This window comes from Apium graveolens, chromosome 10, assembly GCF_009905375.1.
Source record: "Apium graveolens cultivar Ventura chromosome 10, ASM990537v1, whole genome shotgun sequence".
Lineage (NCBI taxonomy): Eukaryota > Viridiplantae > Streptophyta > Magnoliopsida > Apiales > Apiaceae > Apium > Apium graveolens.
The window spans coordinates 96,346,948-96,367,829 of NC_133656.1; positions in this window are offsets into that span (position 1 = coordinate 96,346,948).

Here is a 20,882-nt window from a genome sequence, read left to right on the forward strand (position 1 = left end):
TACACCTTCTCTGCATCTAGATGTTGATGATCAGAATATAGGTGAGCATCAGGATTTGGCTGTTGATCAGAACTTAGAACCAGATCAGCACTTAGAGGATGATGCTGAAGCCTCAATTGCTTCTCATACTGTTGTTTTATCAGAAGATGCTGATTCTGTTAGTTCTGATGTTTCAAATGCTGATCCTACTGGTGATACTGCTATGAATGCAGATGCTGATGCAGCTGGTCCTTCAGGACATGCACCTCAACAAACTGTTCATAAATCTGAACTAGTTAAGAAGTTTGTTACAAGAGAAGCACCAGTACCTTGGAGTGAAACTCCTAGAGGACAGGAATGGACTAAGGAATGGAACTCAGTTACCTTCGTTCCATCTGAAAAGATTCTTGCTGAGCACTTGGCAAAAGCTGATGAGCTGTTCATTAATGATGATTTCAAGACACAGCTTCGGGTCACTGCATTGAGTACTAGACATCTTCAAGGTCTCCATTCAACAACTCATGCAGAGTTACATAAAATTCAGGAAGAATTGCTCAAGCAAGAAACATTTAAAAAACTTGAAAAGAAAAGTTTCTTTAAACCTACCTTTGTCAGAGTTGCTTACATTGAGAAGACCCAAGAGAAGCAACAGTCTCAGATTGATGATATTTTGAAAAACCAAGCTTCTCAACAATCTCAACTCGATGAAATCCAAGCCTCAGTGGAATTACTTGTCTCTCTTCTGTTACCTGCTGATGCCAAAAAGGGGGAGGAAGTAATTACGTCCAAATACAAAACTGATCAGACACTGAAGGGGAAGGATGATGAAAAAGATGACCAGGGAAACTCTGGATTGGGTGGAGGTCATGGTCAAGGTAGAAGTTTCTCATCAAGAAGAGCTGGAATTACAAGTCACATGATAAGTTCTGATGCTGGAAAAAGAATTACTTCTGCTACTGGTAAAAGGATAAGTTCTGATGAACTTTTGGATCTCGATGAAGAAATGTCAAGACAGTTATTTCTTAAGGAAAATCCAGGAATGGACTTGGAGAGTCTAATGGAAGAAGAAGCTAGACTTAAGTCATAAAAAGTCAAATCTAAATCTGAAGCTTCTATTGGTAAAAAGAAACTTCCAAAACTCAAAGGCATTGTGATAAAAGAAAGGACAAATCCTGAAGCAACCAAAGCTAAATCACAATTGCAGATAGATCCAAGGTCCAAGGGCAAAGAGAAAGTTGGTGAACCTATCAAGGTTTATGTGCCTCCTGTGGATGAAGAAATTACTGTTGAAGATGCTGATCTTGCTCTGACTTCAAGAAAAATTTCTAAGACAACCTTTGACATGGCTCAAGTTGTTCAGAGTCAAGAGAGAGTTAGTTCTAATATCTCAAAGAAGCAAGTAACCTCTGACATAGCTCAAGTTAACTTGATATCAGAAGATAAATCAAAGGAAACCTCTGACACTGCTCATGTTAAACCTTCAAAGATACTCCTACCAGGATTCACCAAAGTCAAACAGACTCAACCTTTGAAGACTGCTGCAAGTAGTTTTGAAGCAAGAGTAGTTACTGGAAAGGAAGCAAGAGATAAAACTGGATTGGGAAGTGCTGATGAAAGAAGAATACAGAACACACCCAATGATCCAACTTCCTTAAGTGAACCAGGTATTTGAGCAACTCCTGAAAGATTGAATCAACTAGAATCTGTACAGATGGTTTACCATACCTACTTGAAAGAACACATCTTGTTGTACATCATGACAGATGGTAGGGTTTATCATATAAGGGAAAATGCCATTCCACTGAAGTATTTTGAAGAACTGGAACATGTATTATTCTTACTTCAAGTGAATGACAAAATAACAGAAAGTGCTGCAAACTATTTGAAGAATCAGATTTAGAGACATAAAAGGCTTTATTCTGTTAAGTCTGACAGCACATATCTTCCAAAGTACAGAGATCACAAGGGTGATATTGTTGAGATGAAGCCCAACTCTGCTAAGATTATAACTACCTTTCTGGGTTACAGGGCTATGGAGTTCAATCTTGAGTCTGACAAGGCATATTTGATCAGACTGGATCAGGACATAAAGAAAGCTAAAATTAATGATCTCAGGGCTGCAATCTTTCAAACTGGTGAAGATTCTGCAGAACTTAAAGATGCTAAAAGGAGGATGATTGATGAACTCAGATATGCTGAGAGATGTTTGTTGAAGAACTATCTCAGAACAACTCCTGACGTCAGAGAGATCAGAAGATGAAGCCAAGTCAAGATCTATAATTGCTCAAATTCTGATATGAATACAGACTGAAGTTGTTATCAGAAGTTAAAATTGGTAAAGCTTTAAGGACTGTGAGTTGTAGTTATCTAGTCAAAATTCTCATGCATTTGTACTTAATGTTTTTGACATCATCAAATATCTGTTAACTTGTATATTATGCTAATTTACAAGTTGGGGGAGATTGTTAGATATATTTGATAATGTCATGACTAATGTGATTTATGTTTAGTTTACAGATCTTACTTAAACAGGACAAATCAGTACTTAACTGAAATCAACACTTATACTGAAGTCAGAACTTAAGTCATCAGTACTTAAGGTTCAGAAGATATTTATCAGAAGATAATATCAGGACTTAAAGGAAACGTTCAGATAAGGAAAGCAGCTGATTTACAGGAAGAGAAGATCGAGACAAAACATAAGAAGAGATATGTATGAAGAAGGAATTCTATGAAGAATAGAATACTTGGAAGAAAAGATATCTGATTGATATATTTTAGGAAGCAGAATTATATTCCATATCAATTAGCAATTATCTTGTAACTGTGTAGTATATAAAACACATACATAGGGTTTACACTATAAGTGTTATCATTATGGAGAAGATTATTCATTGAAACCCTAGCAGCTCTCGTGATATTTGTTCATCACTGAGAGAGGACAGTTCCATACTGTAACAGAGTTTATTGTTTTGAATAAAGTTTGTTTTCTGTTACTTGAGTTATTAAAGTTCGATTTGATTGTGCTATACACTGTATTCACCCCCCTCTACAGTGTGTCTGACCTAACACCTATGTCTACATCTACAAAGTTGGATGAAGATAAAAAGGGCAAGAGTGTAGATATCTCAAGCTATAGAGGAATGATTGGATCTTTGTTGTACTTAACTACAAGTAGACCAGACATCATGTTTACAACATGTTTGTGTGCAAGATTTCAAGCCAATTCAAAAGAATCACATTTGATGGCTGTGAAGAGAATTTTCAGATATTTGAAGGTTACTCCAAACCTGGGATTATGGTATCCTCAGAGAACTGGGTTTGAAGCTGTTGGTTACACATATGCAGATTTTGCTGGATGCAGGGTTGACATGAAGAGTACTAGTGGAAGCTTTCAGTTTCTTGGACAAAGACTTGTATCCTGGTATAGCACGAAACAACAATCTATGTCAACTTCCACAACTGAGGCTGAATACATAGCTGTTGGAAGTTGTTGTGCTCAAGTGCTTTGGATTAGAAATAAGCTAATGGACTATGGCCTAGTGTTACGCAAAATTCCAATTATGTGTGACAATACTAGTGCTATATCTATTGTGGTTAATCCAGTTAATCACTCTAGAACAAAGCACATTGATGTAAGGTACCACTTTATTAGAGAACATGCTGCAAATGGTACTAAGCTCATTTTTGGTCCAACAGAAAAACACTTAGCTGACATTTTTACTAAACCTTTGGATTAAGCAACTTTCACTAGACTTGTAGGTGAAATTGGAATGTTAAATTCTTCATCCTAAGGCAAGAAACAACTAATGTATTGCAGCAGATTAAATTCTGGTAAATAAAAATTAATTTGATTTAATTGGAAATTAACTGAAATATAAATTATAAATATTTTAGAAATCTTTGCATATTTATCTTTCAAAAATTAAAATTTAGCTTAGAATTTTTCAATTCTAAGAAAACTGTCAAAATGTTGATTTACATTTCCAATATGTAAAATAAACACAAGGCAGAATCAAAATGATTAAGAGCTTATAGAGAACTGAGTTCTCGATAAGTCTAATTGACTTATCGACAATCATTTTAAGACTTCTCGAGTGAGTTCTCGACAAGTCAATTTTCTGACTTCTTGAGGGACTTCTCGATAAGCTTTATTATGACTTATTGATAAGTCATTGTAGAGTTATTTGTAAGTGTTAATTCAAAGAGTTCTCTACAAGTACATTTAGACTTATAAATAACTCAGAACTGAAATAATTTAAATTCAATAAATTATTTTGGTAAGTTACTCTTGATAAATTTATTCTAAATCTATTTGGATTTATTCAAATAGAAACTAAAAATAATTCAATCCATTTTAGGACAAACTGAGTATTTATTTGACATCTCGACAAGTTAATTTTAGTTCTCTAAAATAGTAAATTAAAATGACTTCTCAATATGTAATTCTATTTTCAAAATGACTTCTCGATAAGCATACTCCAAACGTCTACTTTTGAGTTCTCGATAAGTCATTTCTTTTACTATAAATACTTAGACATCTCGAAATACACATACTTACGCCTTTGAGAACTCTAAGTGACCTAGCCTTTTCAATTCCAAACTGATTTCTCTCTCGTTTCGAGATCTTTCTCACTAATTTTTCTAACCCATTCTTTCTTACTCAACAACAATGGCACTCAACAATGTTAGAGCTAATATTCCCAAACAAGGAACCAACTACGTTGTTTTACCGATGCTAACCAAGCCCCTGACAGTTTCAAGGGGTTTGTCAAGTTTTTTTCTGAATCTTATCTTGCAGGTGCTTTAACTGCTAACCCAATCCTGTACTTGGATATCCTGCATGAATTCTAGATAATAGTTGTGGTAAGGATAGTTATGAATGAAAACACTGTGTCCTTGGTGGTAACTTGCTCAATTAGAGGCCAACAAATAAAGTTCAATGAGCAAGATGTGGATGCAGCTTTGAGTCTTCGAACTGCAAATCTAGTGGAGGTGCCAACACAGGATGAGCTAGCTGAGTTTATGGATTTCATCAACTATGGTGGAAGTATCAATCTAGCAAGTCTGAACAGAACAAACCTAAAGAAGGAATGGTCTTTTGTGTTTGATTCTATAGTGAGGGCCTTTACATGCCAAAAGACAGTATATGACAACATCTCAAGTGTAGTGCAAAAGATGGTGTACTCAATAGCCTACAACAGACACTTGAAATCCTAGAAGAACTTGCGACCAGGATAACTATGCCCCTATTCGCAAGAGGTAAGGAAATTCTCTTTCCTAGATTTATTATGTCTACGTTAAATCATAAAGTATCAGACATACATTTCCTAAATGGTATAGACAACACAAAAATAGGAAATTATAAGCAAGTGTCCAAAATTATATTTGGCTCACTTACTACAAAGAATAAGGTAACTGTAAGTCTGAAAATCACTCCATTTATGATGGAGAGGTTTAAGACTTACCCTTACCCTATGCCTGATATGAGATCTAATGCACAATCTAGTACAACCATGGTCCCTGAACATGTAGAAGTACAAATATTAGAGAAAACCAACAGGGGCCTTCCCAGGCTGAGACCACTTCTTTTATACTTCTAGAAGCTAGGAAACCAACCACTTCATCTTCCCAAAAGGGTAAAGTGAGTAAAAAGAAGATAAATCAGGCTAACCTAACAATCATGAGTGAGAGTGGTGAGGAACAAACACTAACTGAGTCACCCTTGGTCAGTAAACCAAAAAAGGCAAAGCAAACTGAGTTGATCACTCAAGCCACCTCTGCATCCTCTCAAAAGGATGTAGTTTTAAACAAGGGACTTAAACAGACTCTAGAGGCACCCTCTCAAAAGGATGTCTCTATTAAAAAGAGCATTAACCCAAATGCACCCTGTAAAGAGTCTGCATAACCATTACTTGAACAAATTCAAGTGTATGGGAGGAGAAATAAGAATGACACACACAAAGAGAGCACATCCCTTGAAGCTCCCTCATCCATTCAGAGGGAGCTGCCAACACTCACTTCTGAACAATAAACTTTTATTTCTAAAATTTCTTCTTCCTACACAGCACCTGAATCTGATTCTCAGGTGCAACTTCACTCAAGTGACTTGGTTCAAGAAACCTTGATCACCACCCAGACACCTAATCTAGATGGTGAGAGGCTAATAGCTGGGGTAGACCTTGATGACACCATCACAAATATGGGGGATTTATCAGTTTGTTATTGAAGACCCCATGGTGATCACAAATGCACCTTTATGTGCAGATCAACCTTCACAGGCTGTAAGGTTTGAGGGTAGTACTCCTAAGGGGGAGCTATTTAAATCCTCTCCAATTCAATTGGAGGTTCCTGTCACAGGAATAACTCCCCTCAAAACCCAGGCTGAAATTGCTCTAACAATTGAAGCTGGGAGTACAATTGCCAATGACCCTGCTATGGGAGAGGAGAGTATATCACATTCATGTGACAATGCTTTGCAAGAAGCTGTGTACATGACAGTAACCCAGTCAAATCCCCTCCAATTCAATTGGAGGTTCTCACCATAGGTGGAGAAAAACAACTTGTCATAACCACAGAGCAATCTGTGAGTCAAACTGTGACTCCTATCACAGGTGGTTCTGTTACATTGTCACCTTCTCACCCAATAAATCAACCCTCAACTTCTCAACCTTAATAACCACACCTCATTTGCAGAGAACTGACTCTCAACCTACAATTGTAGATGATCTTCTTATTGAGCAGATTTCTGGACTAGCCAACATTTCACACCATCTACTTACTTCAGATATGAGCAACCAGGACTATCAATCCATTCTGCTAAGATACAATGAAGAAGTTGATAAGCAGAAGGAGAAAATTGTAAAATATGCAGAGCAAGATGGGAATGTAGATGCATGGCTATCTAAGGATTTTGCTTTGGAGATGGATCAGGTCTTGGCTAGGTTTAGAGATGAATATGTCACCATTCTGCGAAGTAATGCCAAGGCCTTGACTCCACAAGATGTCTATGATGCAGTCACTGAAGTTTACAAAGCTCAACTCAAAGCTTTTCACCTATTTGGTAAAGCTCTAGAAATAAAGCTGACTGGTCATGAAGACAAGGTAAGGAATATGGTGAAAGAAAAGATGGATGAGATCATACCTTCTCAAGTCAAGATCACCTCAAAGTTTTAACATTTTGCTGACCAAATGACAAGGCTTGATCTGACTTCTGTGGAAAAAGATGTCAAAAATCTCAGACAATCTTTCATTGCTCTCCATGAAGTGGTTCAACAAAAAATTACAAATTCAAATGACACAAAGATCAAGTTGGACCAGCTTCACCAAAGCAGATATGAGCCCTCAGCACTGCTCATAGAGGGTATCAAACAAGCTGTAGAAGAAAGTTTTGGATCTTTAGTAGCTAGAATCTCACAACCACCTACTTCCACATCTACCAATCTTCAAATTCAAGCTCTTCAAGGTCAAGTCTCAACTCTGCAATCCTCAAATGACAACCTCACAACTCAAGTGCATGCTCTCACTACACTAGTGCAGAGTCAATAGGAAGACATTCAAATATTGGTGGACTCCCATAAGCCCTTACAAATGCATAATTCTGTTGTATTGGGAGCAATCATGGGCAAGCTCAATATTCCATTGCCCGCACTTCCTGAGTCTGTAAGGCCAGAAATACCAACTTCCCTACTCATGCCTGTTTCCAAGACTAAGGGGAGATTGAGACTAGGTGTAATAATCCCAATTTTGGGAATTTTTGAAAACCTGATGAATAGTAACTTTTTGCTGATGATGCTGATTAAGGAAAATTATCAGATCACGTTATATAGGAGTACTGTTAGGGAAATTCTAAGATCGTATTAGTATTCCATAAAGTAAATGAGTGTATGTAAAGGTCGTTAGAATTCAAATCCGGACACTTTGATTTTTTTCCCAAAAATCCACCAGATACCGAAAGAATTGAGTATAAGGTAATATAATTAAAATGATTTTTAATTAAGGATTATAAGAGAGGATCATTAAAAGATTATAAAATATTAGGAAAGATTTAGGGAAGCTCAAATAATGAGATCCCGGATATGATCTCTCAAACGAATAACGAGAACGAAAGTTAAGCGAACCATAAAACAAATACGCAACCAAGAGATAAGCTTGTACAAGAATCCAAGGTATTATGATATCATCAAACCACAAGACAAAGACATGTGGCAAATAGATGACACAAGCAGGATGACATAAGCATGACAAGGGTTTTTGTTTTGTTGGTTGATTTTGGGCCATGTAAAATTTACCATGTAAAAGTTAAAACAATTACCAAGACAAAAAGGAGAAGCAACCAAGCAAATATCATAAAACACAAAAATCTGAAGTTGACTTTTGCTTCCAAGAACAAAAGCTCTCGGCCAAAATAATAGAAGCAACTTCAAACTGCCATATCTCCTTCAATACTCCCTCAAATGTTGTGTTCTATAGCTCGTTGGAAAGGTATTAAGATGTCCTACAACTCTTGTTCACAAGTCTCGTCCAAATAATCATGATAAGACCCTCATTTTTAAAGTTCTTTCAATCAGATTTTTAGAAATTTTAAAACCTAACTTTGTGTTCTTGATTTCTTTGGAAAGATCAAGCTTGTAGGAGGTTAGATTAAGGCTCCCTAAGGCTTCCTAGAAACTTAACACCTACCAAGGAAGGTATAAACTTCAAACCCTAGCCTTTACTTTATTTGTTAGTAAGTTTAGTGGTTGGTTTTGTGAAATAAGAAGCATGGATTGTGATTATTAGTAGTTTGATTTGATTTGGAAGTGTTTTGGTAATTAAAGCTTGATTATAGTTCATAGGTCTTGATTGTGGTTGTTTGAGTTGAAAAACTTAGAGGTTATGGACTGATGTGGTATGGTTTAGGTGAAGTTTTGTTGTATTGATGGTTATGAGTTGGTTGGTGGTTAATTGGAGTGGTATAAATATTGGTAATCGTGTAAACATAGCCGTCATAATGTCCGTTTCATTCAACTTCTTGTACTTAGTGTTCGGGATAGAAATCTCATTGACCAATCTGTAACCTTGCCATGTTTAGCTAGATCATTTCGTAAGCTTCGTTCTGGTATGTGGTTCACTTAGATCCGATTTACGGTTTAGGAAAAACGACCGTTTTAAGTTATGGTGTTTCGCGAACGAACCTTTACCCCTCGCTTAACTTTGAAACATTGTTTAAGGCCCTTAAAAGACTAATTGGATTACTAAACAATTATATAAGATTAATTGGTCAGTTGGTAAAGTTCTCGCGAAAGAGTCTCCTAAAAATTCATAACGATTAATTAACTAAAATTGGTGGAGCCGAGGGTACGCAAGCGATTAACGCAAATCCTTAAGCGTGTAAGCGACCGTAAGCGACCGTTAGGGTATGAGTGAGTTTTGACTAGTTTCTTAAGCGACCGTGGTCTAATTCCGGATTATGTTGTTGTTCATAGGTTACCGGACCCACTCTAAGCTTAAGTCTATCCCGGAATACTCAGGCAAGTTTTCTACCCGTTATACTGTTGTTGTGATGTAAATATATCGATGCATTATCTTGAGATAAGTGCATGGTTGTTATTAGCAAATCTTGCGATATATTGGAGCTTGTTGATTTGGTATATATATGCATGTTGTGAAATCTTGATATTTTATTATCAATTCAAATGCTTATAAACTGCATAATACCTATGCTAGAGATAAGCAGTAGTTGCGTATACCCTTTGTAATAACCCCAATTTTTGGAATTTTTGAAACCCTGATGAATAGTAACTTTTGCTGATGATGCTGATTAAGGCAAATTATCAGACCACACTATATAGGAATACTGTTATGGAAATTCTAAGATCGTATTAGTATTCCATAAAGTAAATAAGTGTATGTAAAGATTGTCAGAATCCAAATTCGAACACTTTGATTTTTCCTGAAAATCCACCTGATACCGAAAGAATTGAGTATAAGGTAACATGATTAAAAGGATTTTAATTCAAGGATTATAAGAGGGGATTATAAAAGGAATATAAAATATTGAGAAAGGTTTAGGGGAACCCAAGTAATAAGATCCCGGGTATGATCCCTCAAACGATAAACGAGAACGAAAGTTAAGCGAACCGTATAACAGATCAGCGATCATTAGCCAAGTAATTAGGAGTTCATCAAAGGGGTTAGTGGATGATGATGTCATCACACCAACAAGAGGAAGACAAGTGTAACAAGATGACATAAGTAGATGACATAAGCATGACCAAATGGGAAGGGTTGGTTGGTTGATTGTGAGCCACACAATTTTTACCATGGTAAAAGGTTAATTAACAAACAAAAAGGAAGCAACCAAATAGACACATTCATTTCTCCCCCCCCATCTCCTTGCTCACGGTTTTTTGAAAAAAAACAAGAAGAAAAATTTCCAAACCCAAGCTCCACTCAATCATAATTCAAGAGGTTTGTTTCCTTGGATTCTATATTTCATAACTAAGAAGAGCAAGTAGTTTGAGTGCTTGAATCCAAGGTTTGCTAGCTCAAATAAATCATTTTAGTTTAGGGTGAATAGTAACTTTCAAGAACAAATTTTTGATTCTTGATTTTATTTGTAAGGTCAAGGTAGCTTAAGCATAGATTAAGGCTTCCATGGGCATTCCAAGGATCTTTCATTGATTAAAAGCTTCAAGGAAGGTATAAAACTTCAAACCCTAGTTTTACTTTGAATATTTAGGAGTGGTTTTGATTAATATAGTTCATGAGAAGCATGATGCTTGTGTGTTTAATGTTTGGTTGGGTTTGTAGTGATTGGATTTTAATTGAGGTGTTGATGATTGTTAATGGAGGAATAGTAGTTTAAATGTTTAAGCATGAATTGAACCTTGTTTGATTTAGTAGTTTGGTTGAATTTGAAGATAGTATGATATTGGATTAAATTGAGATTCTTGGGCTTATTATGACTGAAATCAGTAGCATTGATGTGTATCTTGAGTTGTTGTTGATTGGTAGTTGGATTGATATGATTTGGAATGGTAAAATTTGGGAAATCGCGTAAACATAGCCGTCGTAATGCCCGATTTACCTTAGACTGTTTTGTTCTTAACTTCAGGACCCGTGCACTCACTGTTAGATTCTGACAATTGCCATGTTTAGATAGTTCATGTTACGTGCTTCGTTTTGATATATGGTTCGCTTGAATCCGATGTACGGTTTAGGAGAAACGACCGTTTTAAGTAACGGTATTTCGCGAACGAACCATTACCCCTCGCCTTACTTTGAAACCTTGGTTAAGGCCCTTAAATGACTAATTGGAGTATAAAACAATTATGTAAAGTGGATTAGGTAGTTGGTAGAGTACTCGCGAAAGAATCGTCTTAAAATTCTTTATGGTTAATTTATTAAAATAGGTGGAGCCGAGGGTACTCGAATGACTTATGTGATTCGTTAAGCGTAGAAGTGGCCATAAGCGAACGTTAGGGTTCAAATGGTTAAAGTCTAGTTTCTTAAGCGACCGGGGTTTAATTCCGACTTATGTTGTTTATCATAGGTTATCGGACCCACTCTAAGCTTAAGTCTATCCGGGAACACTCAGGCAAGTTTTCTACCAGTTATACTGTTGTTGTGATGTATATATGTATGTGCATTATCTTGTGATAAGTGCATGATTATTATTAGCAAATCTTGCGATATATTGGAGCATGCTGATATGGTATATTAAAGAATAATGTTCACCTTAAATAATATTCTTTATTTTATTAAAGAATAATGTTTCGATAATCAAACTTATTTTCGATTATTCAAATAAAGATCGTACTTTCGTATAAGTATATCTTTGGTTATTTATTATTTATTCCAAGTATAAGTTTTAAAATTTCTACTTCAATTATATTTATAAGGATTACTCTTAATGGGAATATTATTTAAATAATAATATTCAGATATTTTCTAATATATCGGGACTGATTTATTTCACTAAATCAGCATTACTCCAAACATTCTTAAAAATGTTTTTGAGTCTTCAAAATAATTTTTAAAAGTTAGGGCGGATCCCAAAACTCATTTTTATATTTAAGATCTTCCTTTCGAAGGGGATTTAAATACTCGCTCAAAATCTGAGGGATCCGGCTCTGTGGTGTATTTTACATTCGCAACGAGGTTGCTGTTTTGAGAAAACAATTTGATTACTTGCCCAATGTTCGGGAAGTAAGCCCATCTAATTGAGTCGGCATAAGCGACAGGCCGGGGTACGTTCTATCAAAATGTATGTGGTTGGGTGGCAGTCCATCAATGCATAAGAGGCCGGGTGGCGGTCCATCACAAGGTCCTAATGCGGCCAAAGTGATGACCGGTGGGGGATTCATCCATCTACTAGTAGAAAAGGTTACTTATTGGTATCTTTGCATGATCAGCAAGATATCCGGTTTATGCCAAAATTCTTTTCTTTCCAAATTCATTGGATATTACAACTCTGTTCATACTTTACATGACAGAGGTTTTCAGGAAATGTATGAGAGATATATATGGATATATATATATATATATATATATATCGGGACTTAATGAAGTATCAGGTAACTTCATTTCATTCAATAATATTTCAAAGATTGAATCTATTCAAATCTTATCTTGTAGTCTCATCTATGTGATGAACTTTTGAAACTGATTATACCTTGAACGGTGGTAGTTCAATTAATATTCGGAAAAGATATAAGTATATTGGAGTATCTCGTAACTTCACCTTTTCAACTTATATCTGGTTAATGATTATCTTATGCATGACAAAGATTTTCAGAAAAATGTTGAGACAAGGTTAGATATATGAGATCACCTTACAACGATATTTTTATATAGTTATAAATTGGAACTCTATGTATATTATGCATGGAAGAGGATTCTAAGATTTTGAAAAGTATATATACTTATATACTGAATATTTTGCGACTTGGTCGTGTTAAGATATCAAACTTGGTTCATTTCTTCTTGACCAAGACTTTCATGAGTACTATGAGAATGCTCATATATTGTTAATTATTATACATATTATTTCGGTGGGCTTGTTGCTCACCCTTGCTTTCTTCTTTCATCACACAATAACAGATAGACAAGATGAACAGGATCAAGCTCCCAATTCGCGAGCGGATAGTAAACGTTCCGCAGTTTCCTGTAGGCGTTGATGCCGTTGTAGCTGAGGTAGGATCTACCAATAGGCTAGGCTTTCAACTTTTGATGTACCAGACTTATGTATATTTATGAATTGTAATAATGGCAAGGAATATGTAAATTATTCAGAAAACCTTTTTAAGGTGAAATGGTTTATAATTGTGGAATAAAATGACTTGTGTTATTTTTGGTATTCATCTCTGAGACTATAACTTGTGGTGTGTGTGTGTATATTGTGGGGTCACAGTACGCAGTAGTTGGTTGACTGTTAAGATTAAGTATTGATAAGGGAAATGGAACTCGTGACAACCCAAATCCCCGACCCCGGATTTGGGGGTGTTACAGAAATGGTATCAGAGCTAAGCGTTATAAACCTCAGAGATGATGTGATGTTAAAATAATAAGTTCACTAAGATAATAAGGACTCTTGCCAAGTTCATATTCGGACTACCTAACGTAAAACTGACAGTTAAAATCCTTATGGGAACCCTTATAAATATCGTGATAGAAGCGTAGTTCGTTATCGTATATGGTAGCGGGACTCCGAACCCTGAGGTTGAGGAGTAACAGTGTGATGATGTTTTATTACTAATTGGAGATCGGATTGTGGATCCGATAGAGCATCCTAATGCAGGACCGGATGATGTTCATATTGAGGATGTAGCGGTTGAGGATGTTGTCCTAGAAGGGATTGTTGCTGAATAGGATCCCGTGGAGGATCCTGACAAGAATGAATAAAGGACCACTGAGGAATTGATGACCATAATTAGGGAAACTACCAGAGGTAGGATTGGCCGGTCACTACCGGAGGTTCGTTCAAGTTTGTAAAGATAGTAGCCCCTTTAACGCGGCTTACTCGTAAGACTGGGAAGTTTGAATAGACAGAGAAATACGAGAAAAGCTTTTAAGAATTAAAGCAAAGGTTGGTGGCGGCCCCTATGTTGGCGTTGCCGGATGAAAAAGGAGATTTTGTGAATTATAGTGACGCTTTGCATAAGGAATTAGGGTGCTTCTTATACAGCACAACAAGGTAATCGCGTACGCGTCAAGACAATTAAGGGAATATAAAATTCGATATTCCCACCCATGAGTTTGGGCTCATGGCAATAGTTTTGCCCTAAAGATTTGAGGCACTACTTGTATGGAGAGAAGTGTGAGATTTAAATAAGCCATAAGTGCTCTAGTACATTTTCATGCAGGAAGAGCTCAACATGCGCCAGAGGAGGTGGTTAGAGCTAATCAAGGATTACGATTATGAGATTCTTTATCATCCAGGGAAAGCCAAAATGGTGGCTAATGCCCTTAGTATAAAAGAGAGACTCAAGATGAAAATGTCTTTGGGAGAGTTGATAGGAGATTTTGAGAAAATGGAAATAAAGTGAAGGTAACCGGAGCCGGTACCAAAAAGCTGTTTGAGATTGCAATGCAGCCCGAATTATCGAAAAAGATCATATTGTGCCAAAAAAAAGTGATGAATGAAGGCAGAGAGTCAATGACTGGAGAAGAGATTAATACCAAGAAAGATGATAAGGGAATAATGAAGTATTCCTACAGAATTTGGGTTCCAAACATTTAAGAGCTTAAGGACTGGATCTTAGATGAAATCCATAGTTCGAGGAATAAGATTTAGGGCAAACCCCGAATGTGATAGTCAGGGAGGTTGCCATTAAGAAAAAAGGAGCACATAATATAATGAAGTGGAAAACAAGGATTTTAACGTATAAGATAACCCTGATTGTGGGAGAAGGATGAAACATTTCATACTGAGAAAACAGAAGTCGAGCAAGATATGGAGACCCGAGACGGTACTCCTATACGGAAATTCATGGACCTGTCTAAACAGAACTTATACTTTTATTCCCAACAACCACCTTGAGGAAACAATGTGGTAGGAAATCCTTTCATGACCTTTAAGTCGCTAAGCTCTCAGAGTTCCAAGGAACAGGTTGACCCAGTCGAGGCAAGAGCCTGGCTAAAGGAAATATAGGAATCATTTGAGATTCTAAATGATTGACGAAGCACAAAAGACTGTTTTGTCACTTACCCCCCTAAGAGAGAGGCCACCCATTGGTGAAAGGCCAAGAAAGGCACGGAGCCAGAGGTTATAATAAACTGATTAAAGTTCAGGCAATTATTTTCGGGAAACTACTTCCCAAGGTTATGGAGGTAGTGTAAAAGCTTTAGAGCCAGAACAAAAGCGGATGAGTATGATGAATTATGAATCTAAGTTGTAAAAGTTATCAAGATTCATGCTGAGGACACGAATCCAGAATGACGGGATGTTTGAAATCAATGCTTATGTTGTGTTGGTTCATGTAATGGTTGTAATGGAAATGAAAATAAAAGACTGAAAAGGGAAGTAGTATAAAGGGATATAAAGGAAATAGAGTTGAGAAGTGATAAGGGAGTTAGGTATGGGAAACCCTAAGAAACCCTTGCAATAAATATAGAGAAGTGTGTCATCATCAGCGCGATGGTGACCGATCATGAGATAAATTCAAGGTTTGAAGGCGTAAGCGATACGTAAAGTTAATTCCCTTGAAGTTGACAGTATTCGATGAAAATTTGAGATAGATCGATTGATTAATAAGGAAACACGGATGGATTGAGGATACAAGAAAGTAAGAAATTAGGAAAATTGGATGAAGGAAGTGACCTTCAAGAATGTGAAGTGTAAGACTGGGGGCATGATACCCAGAAAGGGAGACGTCAGGTATGAAAGATATCCCAACATTGAGATGACTGTTGAGATAAATAAAAGAGGTAAATGAGTAGTTAGAACTAAAAGGTTCACGTTGAACACGACCAACATCTTCTAGAACATCCCCGTTATCATTATTGAATCAGGTAAGAAAAGTAGATAACCGTTGTTATCTTTTGGAGGCCATATTGATTGACCTTATTTTGAATACAGATGTTATTGTGAAATTGGTATAGACTATCGAGGTGGGAATGATTGAATAAGATAATCTATCAAGGATATATGACTTGATTTGTCCATGGAAGGATGCAAGTACCTTTTTAAAGGCGAAATTAAGGATATAACTTCGATAACTTGAGATGAACCCTAGGGGAATGCATAAAGGTTGGCATTGCACCCTTAATAGGGACAGTATGAGTTTTGATAGTATGGAATGAAGGATTAAGGCAACAACAATCTTTAAAGATTAGTGGAGAAAGTTTTCAGAACTCTATAGACAATGATTCTAGTACTAGTAGATGGTAACTTGATATGCCCTATACCTAGGGTGTACGTGATGAAGGATTGAAGGATAACCTTAGAGGTTTTACAAGGAGAAAGATAATATTCAAAGTTCTCAAGAATAGAAATTTTGATAAAAAAATATAACACAATAATAATAATGCCAAGTGGGGCACATGTTAAACCATGAGAAAGTATAGATTGAACCCAATGAAGGTCAAGAATGGTGAAAACAAGAAGGACCCCAGATAAGAGACGTCCTAAGTATGATCGAGAGTCAGTCGTGACAATGTTACCCTCTAAAGACCGAGGCAACAACTTATGGAAAAATGGTGATATCTTTTTTTCTTACCAGAGCTTAAGGAAGAGCATTTTCACACAAGCAGTGGTTGGAAATGAGGTAGAAAATTTAGTTGGAGATCGTTCAAAAGACATTGATTATAAGGAACTATTACTATCAGGAAAGTCCAATGAGGTGGCCAACACTTTAAAGGTAAGAGGATAATTATAGGCGCTCGTGCCAGAGGAATACAGTGATGATGGTTGAAGCCGTGAAGGTTGTATTATGGGTTGGAAGATTGACATTCCTTCTGATGACTGTGCAATACCCAACCATAATAGTAGTTTGGTAAAGATTTAATTCATGTAATCGCCATGAGCGGGCTATCTATCTTAGAAGGTCCTATCTTGAGAATAATCCAGGACCATATTTCAAAAAGGACTAAACGAACCTTTGAGTTAAGTCTTCTATTGAAGGCATATGATTAAGAATGGTATAAACCTGCTATCGTTGCTTTGATTGAAACTCTTCTGCAATTTTATCTGCTTCATGTCATGAAAGTACATCAGGATCTGGAGTGTTCTTCATGAATTATGAATGGTGATTATGTTAACTCCTTAGAAGAATTTGATACGACAGGTATGGACTCCGTATGGTTAGCTATTAAGATTCCAAGGAAAACGAATGACGACAGTAGGTCAGTGGTGGACCATAGTAATGCAGCAACGATTCTTTGAATAATGAGCCGATTACAACCGTGAGAGTTGTAGTGTAATGGATGTTGAGATTGGGTACCTCTAATCGGGTTGTGGTGATGTATAAGTTATCGTTAATAGACTAATTAAGTCGATTATTTACCTATTGAATACTTATTCCTTCTTATCAATAGAGAGTCGTATTACTATACGAGGAAGGTTGCGGTGTAAGCATAGAATTCTAGTAACGATGATGTCTAGAATGAGATCCCAGATTCGATTTTCGATGTCGAGGGAGTTTCAAAGGTGATTGTGTATAAGGTCGAGCAAGAGCATGGGTCCATAGAATGATGGACAGAATATCAAAAATATTTAGGCATGTGAAAAACGATGCTATAATACCTGATGTTGATATATATACGTGTATGTTTTATTCTCATATGACAAACCTCTATAGTTCAGAGGTAGATTCCAAGCCAGATATTTTGTGGCAGTATATTTTATATATATGCAATTCTCTTCAATTCATTCTTTTCTCTCCTTTTCATTTTGTATAAGCTGAGAAGAACAACCCTTTCAGAAGGGGAGGTATTGCCGAATGACTATCTATCTGTGTGATAGAAGCCTAGTAGGATACCACATGTTGTTTAATTGCTTGTCAAGTACTAAAGGCTGGCCACCTTCTGTACTAACTATGTACTAGAATAAGTGTTCATCATCATAGTGATCTCTCAACAAATTCCTTTGCTTCTATATGATGGATCAAGCTTTCGAAGATAGTAGTAGTTAGAAAAAGAGTTGTATGAGTATGGTGGTATTCGGAATGGAAATACATTCATGATACTAAGGTTGATGCGTGTATTAAAAGATTATAGAACGCTAACGAGCAAAGTATAACCAGTATAATATTAGGTGCGGAAGATAGTAATGATTACGAACTGGAAAAGAGTGGCTATTGAGAAGCAAAAGCTATAATGCTAGAAGCTATGACGAGATTCTGTGCAATAGACTTGAAAGAATTTGGAATGATCACTTAACGCGGATTGAGTTTTCTCACGACAATAGATCGTATGTCAGGCATCGAGATATCGCCTTAGAAGATCCTTGAGGGAAGACAATGTCGATCTCCCTTATGTTAGGATGAAGTTGTAGAGCGCAAGATGCTCGGACCCGCAGTAGTCCAAAGGACCAAGGATAGAATAGATCTAATCAGAGGACTGCTGGTAGTAGCCCAAGATGGACACACGAAGTTTGTTGATTTGACACGAAATGACAAAGAGTAGGAAGTAGGGGAACTAGTGATGTTATAGGTATTCCCTTGGAAAGGATGGATGAGGTTCAAAAAGAAAGGAAAGCTAAGCCTACGAATTGTTGGACCCTTTGAGGTATTAAGACGTATTGGGAAGTTAGCATATGAGCTAGCCCTACACCCGAACATGTAGCAAGTTCATAACGTGTTCCACATATCAATGTTAAGGAAGTGTAATCCGAATGCCAGACAAATAGGGGCATATGAGCGCATAGACATGCAACCAGACGTAACCTATATGGAGCAACCAGAAAGGGTTATAGATCAAAAAGGGACAAGTGCTTAGGAGAAGGGTTATCAAACTAGTCAGAGTTGGTGGTAGAACCACAATGTGGGAAAATTGACTGGAGAGTTAGAAAGTGCAATGCTAAGAAAGTATCCCTATTCATTTTTATCTGATTCCGGGACGAAATCCTTTTAAGGAGGGGAGACTGTAATAACCCCAATTTTTCGAATTTTTGAAACCCTGATGAATAGTAACTTTTACTGATGATGCTGATTAAGGAAAATTATCAGACCACACTATATAGGAGTACTGTTATGGAAATTCTAAGATCGTATTAGTATTCCATAAAGTAAATAAGTGTGTGTAAAGATCGTCAGCATCCAAATTCGAACACTTTGATTTTTCCCGAAAATCCACCAGATACCGAAAGAATTGAGTATAAGGTAATATGATTAAAAGGATTTTAATTCAAGGATTATAAGAGGGGATTATAAAAGGAATATAAAATATTGAGAAAGGTTTACGGGAACCCAAGTAATAAGATCCCGGGTATGATCCCTCAAACGATAAACGAGAACGAAAGTTAAGTGAACCGTATAACAGATCAACGATCATTAGCCAAGTAATTAGGAGTTAATCAAAGGGGTTAGTGGATGTTGATGTCAACACACCAACAAGAGGAAGACAAGTTTAACAAGATGACATAAGTAGATGACATAAGCATACCAAATGGGAAGGGTTGGTTGGTTGATTGTGAGCCACACAATTTTTACCATGGTAAAAGGTTAATTAACAAACAAAAAGGAAGCAACCAAGCAAACACATTCATTTCTCCCCCCATCTCCTTGCTCACGGTTTTTTGAAGAAAAACAAGAAGAAAAATTTCCAAACCCAAGCTCCACTCATTCATAATTCAAAAGGTTTGTTTCCTTGGATTCTATATTTCATAACTAAGAAGAGCAAGTAGTTTGAGTGCTTGAATCCAAGGTTTGCTAGCTCAAATAAATCATTTTAGTTTAGGGTGAATAGTAACTTTCAAGAACAAATTTTTGATTCTTGATTTTATTTGTAAGGTCAAGGTAGCTTAAGCATAGATTAAGGCTTCCATGGGCATTCCAAGGATCTTTCATTGATTAAAAGCTTCAAGGAAGGTATACAACTTCAAACCCTAGTTTTACTTTGAATATTTAGGAGTGGTTTTGATTAATATAGTTCATGAGAAGCATGATGCTTGTGTGTTTAAAGTTTGGTTGGGTTTGTAGTGATTGGATTTTAATTGAGGTGTTGATGATTGTTAATGGAGGACTAGTAGTTTAAATGTTTAAGCATGAATTGAACCTTGTTTGATTTAGTAGTTTGGTTGAATTTGAAGATAGTATGATACTGGATTAAATTGAGATTCTTGGGTTTATTATGACTGAAATCAGTAGCATTGATGTGTATCTTGAGTTGTTGTTGATTGGTAGTTGGATTGATATGATTTGGAATGGTAAAATTTGGGAAATCGCGTAAACATAGCCGTCGTAATGCCCGATTTACCTTAGACTGTTTTGTTCTTAACTTCAGGACCCGTGCACTCACTGTTAGATTCTGACCATTGCCATGTTTAGATATTTCATGTTATGTGCTTCATTTTGATATATGGTTCGCTTGAATCCGATGTACGGTTTAGGAGAAACGACCGTTTTAAGTAACGGTATTTTGCGAACGAACCATTACCCCTCGCCTTACTTTGAAACCTTGGTTAAGGCCCTTAAATGACTAATTGGAGTATGAAACAATTATGTAAAGTGGATTAGGTAGTTGGTAGAGTATTCGCGAAAGAATCTCCTTAAAATTCTTAACGGTTAATTTATAAAAAATGGTGGAGCCGAAGGTACTCGAATGACTAATGTGATTCGTTAAGCATAGAAGTGACCATAAGCGAACGTTAGGGTTCAATTGGTTCAAGTCTAGTTTCTTAAGAGACCGAGGTTTAATTTCGACTTATGTTGTTGTTCATAGGTTATCGGACCCACTCTAAGCTTAAGTCCATCCGGGAA